The sequence below is a fragment of the Tachyglossus aculeatus genome, chromosome 11, assembly GCF_015852505.1.
Source record: "Tachyglossus aculeatus isolate mTacAcu1 chromosome 11, mTacAcu1.pri, whole genome shotgun sequence".
Taxonomy (NCBI): domain Eukaryota; kingdom Metazoa; phylum Chordata; class Mammalia; order Monotremata; family Tachyglossidae; genus Tachyglossus; species Tachyglossus aculeatus.
The window spans coordinates 9,547,797-9,554,974 of record NC_052076.1 but is presented as its reverse complement, the minus strand read 5'-3'; the positions used below and the strand labels follow the sequence as shown (position 1 = coordinate 9,554,974).

Sequence of the window (7,178 nt, the reverse complement as noted above, 5' to 3'; positions counted from 1 at the left end):
GACCTTGGGAAAGTCACTTAATGTCTCTGTGCCTCACTTTCCTCATATGTGAAATGGAGATTAAATACTACCCTGTGAGGTCCACATGAGACAGGGACTGTGTCCAAACTGATGATCTCTTATCCACCCCAGCATGTAGTTCACTGCTTGGCACAGCAATGCAGATCCTGTAGGGCGAATGGCAATTTGGGGCCTGGGAGATATATATATATATATATATATATATATATATATATATATATATATATATATATATGTGTGTGTGTGTGTGTGTGTGTGTGTGTGTGTGGTGTGTCCCACAGCAGTTATGTACATACCTGTAATGTATGTACATCATTGTCCATCTCCCTCTCTAGCTCTGAGCTCATTAAGGGCAGGGAACATGTTTACCAACTCTGTTATAGAGTTCTCTCCCAAGTGAGAACTTGGGAGAAGCAGCATGGCTCGGTGGAAAGAATACGGGCTTTGGAGTCAGAGGTCATGGGTTCAAATACCGGCTCCGCCAATTTCAGCTGTGACTTTGGGCAAGTCATTTAACTTCTCTGTGCCTCAGTTCCCTTATCTGTAAAATGGGGATTAAGACTGTAAGCACCCCTGTGGGACAACTTGATCACCTTGTAACCTCCCCAGCGCTTAGAACACTGCTTTGCACATAGTAAGTGCTTAACAAATACCATCATTATTACTATTAAGTGCCTAATATAGTGCTCTGTACACAGCACTTAATAAATACTATCAACAGATTGATGTTAAGAAGGATGAGCATTTCTTACCTAATTAACTCCTGTATGGGTTGGATTCCAGTCCCACCCACCCATCAGTCCATGGCCTTTCCTAGTGTTTTCTTCTGTAAAGCTTCTTTTTTGCTTTCACTTTCTTTATGGGATGGAATTTTTCCACCCAAGCCAGCAGTAATTGTTTTTCATTCACAAACTGGGCTGACTGCCATGCTTTCTCACTTATTCTCTTGAGTGAGAGAGATAATCATCACCTCATCATTTTTCCTGGCAGAGAGACTCCTTTTATTCCTCAGAATGATTGTATTTAAATGGGATCGGGCTTGGGGGAGACCAGTGGGGGGTGTCCATTAGCCTGGCTGTTAAAGAGATTCAGATCAACAGCTGTTAATGCAGATATGACTGGGGAATCCTATTTTTATCCTCATGGAAATGAATGGTGGCCAAGTGTCTTCTCACGCAGGAGATAACTTTAATCCCACAGAGAACGACAAATAGCCGTTCATTACCCATATCCATCTATAATAATAATGGTAATAATAATAATGGTACTGGTTAGACACTTACTATATACCATCACTGTACTAAGTGCTGAATAGAAGCAAATAAGGTTGGACACAGTCTCTGTCCCACACGAGGCTCACAGTCTTAATCCCCATTTTACAGATGAGGTAACTGAGGTCCAGAGAAGTGAAGTGACTAGCCCAAGGTGACACAGCAGACACGTTGGTGGTTCCGAGATTGGAACCCAGGTCCTTCTGATTTCCAGACCCGTGCTCTATCCAGTAGACCACCCTGCTTCTCATGCTGCTTGTTGTGGACAGGGAAATGTTTCTGCCAACTCTGTTGCATTGTACCCCTCCAAGCGCTTAGTACAATGTTCTGCACATTGTAAGTGCTCATTAAATTCCATTGATTGAGGATGTAGAGGTCTAGGATCAAGAATGGTCAGTATAGGGAGCCACAATAGACTGAAAACAGAGGAGCTTCAATCAATCAGTGGTATTTAGTAGAGAAGCAGAATGGCCTAGTGGATAGAGCATAGGCCTGGGAGTCAGAAGGTCATGGGTTCTAATTCCAGCTCTGCCACTTGTCTGCTATGTGACCTTGGGCAAGTCACTTCACTTCTCTGTGCCTCAGTTACCTCATCTGTAAAATGAGGATTGAGACTGGTAGCCCCACGTGGGATAGGGACTGTCTCCAACCCAATTTGTCTGTATCCAATCCCAGCGCTAAATACAGTGCCTGTACAAAGTAAGCACTTAAATACCATAATAATAATAATAATACAGCGTGTGTATGCTGAGCACTATACTAAGCACTTGTGAGAGTACCATCAATAGAGTTGGTAGACATGATCCCTGCCCACCAGTTTACAGTGTAGGAGCTTCTATTCCCCAAAGGGTGCCCCACGTTCTCGCCTCCTCTTGCCCAATTTTAAGTGTTCTAGCTGGAAGATTTTTCCCTCACCAATAGGAGAGGTGTGCCCTGGAACCATTTCCAGAACAGATTAAAGTCCAGAGACATCCAGGAAATAGCAAGAGATCTTAGACTGGAGAGAGGGAAGGCAGAAATGAACCATCCATGTAGAAACAGAAGCAGCGTGGCATAGTGGGTTCGAGCATGGGCCTGAGAATCAGAAGGTTCTAATCCTGGTTCCACCACTTGTCTGCTGTGTGATCTGGGGCAAGTCATTTCACTTATCTGTGTCTCAGTTACCACACCTGTAAAATAGGGATGGAGAGTGTGAGCCTCACATGGGACAGGGACTGTGTCCATCTTGATTTGCATGTATCCACCCCAGTGCTTAGTGCAGTTCCTGGCACATAGTAAGTGCTTAACAAAAACCATATTAATATCAATAATAATAATGATAATAACACATCTAGACTTTTCTCAGAGACTTGGAAAATTCTGAAAACAGAGTTCTAAAGAGGAGGTCTGCAGAGCGTGGGAGAGGAAAGAAGGCACAGGAGGAGGGAATGGGAGAGGAGAGGAGATAAAGGAGGAGGGGAGGGGAGAGCGGAGGAGATGCAAGGGCCGGCGGAGGTTGGAGAGACGAGGAGGGAGATCTGGACAGAATCAGAGAAGTCAAAATTGAAGAGAGATCCTAGGAGGAGAATGGAAATTTTCTCACCCTCCTCCTCCTCCCCAGAGAGGGATCTGAGAAGACATGGCTAGGGAAGACCTTTCATCATGGAGGAGGCCATTAAAAGTACAAACTCAAAGACACTTATGCAGTGAGATTTGAAACACTAAGATGATGGAAAATGTCATCTATTAGTTCACTTAATTTACTGTAAAATGCAGCATCAGTGAATATTACAAGTAATATTGTGACCAAATTGAAAGTCTTTGATGTAGTAATATAAAAGGTACCGCCAGTCCTGATAAATGTAAATTAGATGTGCCTTAAAAAATGAATTGTAACGATTAATAGGGTTGTGGTAAGAATAAAAATTTGAGTGAAGAAGAAAGGAGAAGTGTTAAAGCATTATTTGGGTTCAGTTTAGATGTAAAGGAGAAATTACTTGAAGGTGTTCTACCATCTTCTAATAATAAGAAAAGTGTATTTGTTGAGTTCTGTATTTGTATTTAGTGTATTAAGTAAGAAACAGCACAGCCTAGTATGAAGCAGCATGGCTTAGTAGTTAGAACACAGACCTGGGGGTCAGAAGGACCTGGGTTCTAGTCCCAGCTCCACCATGGGTTTTCTGTGTGACCTTGGACAAGCCACTTCACTCTCTGTACCTCAGTTTCGTCATCTGTAAAATAGGGATTACTACTGTGAGCCCCATGTGGGACAAGAACTGTGTCCGACCTGATTAGCTTGTATCTACCCCAGTACTTGGGGCATAGCATTCTTTATGGTATTTGTGAAGTGCTTACTATGTGCCAGGCACTGTACTAAGCACTAGGGTAGATAGAGGATAATCAGATCAGACACAGTCCCTGTTCTACACCAGGCTCCAAGACTAAGGGGAAGGGAGAACAGACATTTAATCCCCTTTTTGCAGATGAGGAAACTGAGGTACAGAGAAGTTAAGTGACTTGTCATGGTCACATAGCAGGCAAGTGCTGGAACTGGGATTAGCACCTATGTCTTGTAGTTCCAGTTCTGTGCAGTGTGGTTCAGTGGAAAGAGCACGGGCTTTTGAGTCAGAGGTCATGGGTTCAAGTCCTGGCTCCACCAATTGTCAGCTGTTTGACTTTGGGCAAGCCACTTAACTTCTCTGTGCCTGCTACCTCATCTGTAAAATGGGGATTAAGACTATGAGCCCCCCGTGGGACAACCTGTTCACCTTGTAACCTCCCCAGCGCTTTGAACAGTGCTTTGCACATAGTAAGCACTTAATAAATGCCATTATTATTATTATATTATGTATATATTATTATGTTATTACACCATGTGGCTTCTATACTGTAGCTATATTCTCCATGGAATGGGAGTCAGCTAAATGATCTGGGACATTAGGGATGTTATCAGGCATTTCTCTAATCATGTCCTGGGCCTAGGGTGACAATTTCTAGATTGTAAGATCAGTGTGGGCAAGGGAATGTGCCTATTTAGTACTCTCCCAAGCATTTAGCACAGTGCTTTGCACATAGTAAGTGTTCAATAAATACAACTGAATGAGTGAACGAATCCCTCTGGTTTTATATGAGGCAGATTGGTGTTCAGCTGGTCTGTGCCCTGTCTGATGCGTTTACTTTCATGTGTGTGCCATCGTCACATTATGCCACATGTCCCGTGTTACACAACCCTGTGTGTCCCCCTAGAATGTCTGGGAACCGGCCCCCCTCCACCGCAACTGGATACTCAGGAACTTCCAACTGACAATCAAAGATGGCTTGTGTTAGGACAAGATTCCTTTAAGAGAGAAATGCTATAGGGGACACGGGAAGTTCTACAGCGTAGCATAGAGGGCAGAGTATGTCAGTCAGTCAATTCAATTTATTGAGCACTTACTGTGTGCACAGCACTGTACTAAATGTGGGGAGAGTACAATTTAACATTGTAACAGACACATTCCCTGTCCATTGGAGTTTGACTCTGTCTAATCCTTTTAATGAGTAACAGTTTACTTCATAAAACCTGCAGGGATGGATCTGCTTCTCAGTGGAGTCCCACAGTCCTGAGGAAGGGACCTGTTGGATAATGCTTTATTAAAACAAGAAAACAGCCCGAAGATGATTCCATCTGGCAAGCCACCTCCCCATCCCACTCAGACCAAAGGTGGGTTTTTTGTATAGTGAGATGGAAGCCCTCTAGACTGTAAGCTCTTCGTGGGCAGGGAATGTGTCTGTTTTTCCAGTAAATATGATTGACTCTCTGACCGATATAGAGCAAAAGGCAAGGCTTGGTTCTGTGGTTTATATTGGATGAGCAAGTTCCATCGCCGCTTGCCTTTCCATCCAAAAGTTTCATCTGTCTGAGCTTTTTTGCCAGGAGAATTTCATGGCTGATTTCCCTATTGGTTCCGTCCTGTTTGGGATCCTCCGTCCCATTGCCTGGAGGTTTTGTTCCATGTAGTCGACTGTTACCGTTCCCCTCACAGTCTTTCATTTACACGGATGCCAACGAGCTTAAATACACCACATCCTTAGGAGATTTTCAAAGGAAGTAATAATTCCTCCGAAATAAGCCTTCTGAAAGCTTTATCTTGTTCTTTCTCTTTTGGTTCATCTCAAAGCCCCTTGGCGTGTCAAAGCAATTTTTCTAATGTCACATCTTCTAGACATTAGCATGAAAGAGCTTTAAAAGATGATTTGAGAAAGAATAAATGTTGAATGAGCATTTATTATAGAGTCGTTTATGCTACATTTGCATTTTTACTATTTTTGACGTGCAGTGGTTGAAAAGCAGGCTAATTTGAAAGTCAATCACCTCTAAACAATATACACTACAAGTTTGTTGACACTCAACTCATTCCTTTGTGCATTCATTTATACCAAAGTAAGATTTCAATAAGCATAAACTGATCCTTTGAGAGGGAATGAGATTAAACTGGTCTCATTAGCCTTCTTACGGAAACAGGGTCCCCTTTAGAAATTGAGTTGTGATCCTAGTGGTCCTTACAGTGTCTGGCACATAGTAAGCACTTAACAAATACCATTATTATTACTATTTTTTAAGGTATATTTGAAAGAATGTGAGGGCAGAGGGCTGGGTGGGCCGTCCCTGATGTGCTTGGAGTTGTGAATTTTCCAATTTTGTTTCTTAGTAATTAATTAATTGCTAAGGCTCTCCCCACCCCATCCAAGATAATGACTTCTCCAGTGCAATGCGAAGGTATAGCTACTTCTGCTGGGTTTACCTGACACTTGGATTCTTACATATATGCAACCACAGCTGACCGAGAATGCAAATGAGTGGTTCTCTAGACTGAAAGTCCGTTGTGGGCAGAGAACATGTCTACCGACTCTATTCTATAGAAGCTGCGTGGCACAGTGGATAGAGCATGGGCCTGGGAGTCAGAAGGACCTGGGTTCTAATCCTGGCTCCTCCTTGTCTGCTCTGTGACCTTGGGCAAGTCACTTGACTTCTCTGTGCCTCAGTTTCCTCATCTGTAAAATGGGGATTGAGTCTTTGAGCCCCACGTGGGACAGGGACCACGTCCAACCCGATTGGCTTGTATCCACCCCAGCGCTTATACAGTGCCTGGCACATAACAAGCACTTAGCAAACACCATTATCATTATTATTATTATTACTCTCCCATGAACTTAGTAAAGGGCTCTGCATACAATAAGCACTCAATCAGTCCATCATTTATATTTAATGAGTGCTTAATTTGTGCAGACCACTGTACTAAGCACTTGGGTGAGTTTTGTTTTAAGATGTCGAGTTGTCCCCATCCCATAACGACTCCATGGACACGTCTCCCCCAGAACACCCCACCTCCATCTGCAATCATTCTGGTAGGGGACCCATAGAGTTTTTTGGTAAAAATTTGGAAGTGGTTTACCATTGCCTCTTTCCATGCAGTAAACTTGAGTCTCCACCCTCGACTCTTTCCCGTGCTGCTGCTGCCCAGCAAAGGGGAGTTTTGACTTATAGCAGATTGCCTTCCACTCGCTAGCCACTGCTTAAGCTAGGAATGGAGTGGGTAGGCCACTGCTTGACTCTCCCTCCCTTAGCCAAGACTGGTAGAGTACTGGAAACTCTCCAGGTGTGATCCTGAGAGGTTTGGGAGAGTACAACATGACAATATAACAGACACATTCCCGGTCCACAAGGAGCTTAATAAATACTGTGGATTGATTGATTGATTCCTTTGGGGAAGGTATAATTAGTTTTTAGTTGCAAAGTTTTGATCCTGTAGCTTGATCCTGAGACAAGCCCACACTGATTAGAAGGTGCACATCTCTGGAAGCATCACAAACCTTTTTGGAATATAAACTTCCTGGGGTCCAGGGAAGGTAATTCCACATTCTTGG

The 7,178-nt window shown here is 43.3% G+C and overlaps 1 non-coding gene across 1 annotated transcript; it reads right to left on the bottom strand.

Annotated features, from left to right (window-relative positions):
• Positions 1-6,790: 6,790 nt before the first annotated feature.
• Positions 6,791-6,928, bottom strand: LOC119935235. Its single transcript, XR_005453122.1, has one exon. It is a non-coding gene; the product is annotated as a small nucleolar RNA SNORA7 (small nucleolar RNA).
• Positions 6,929-7,178: the final 250 nt, after the last annotated feature.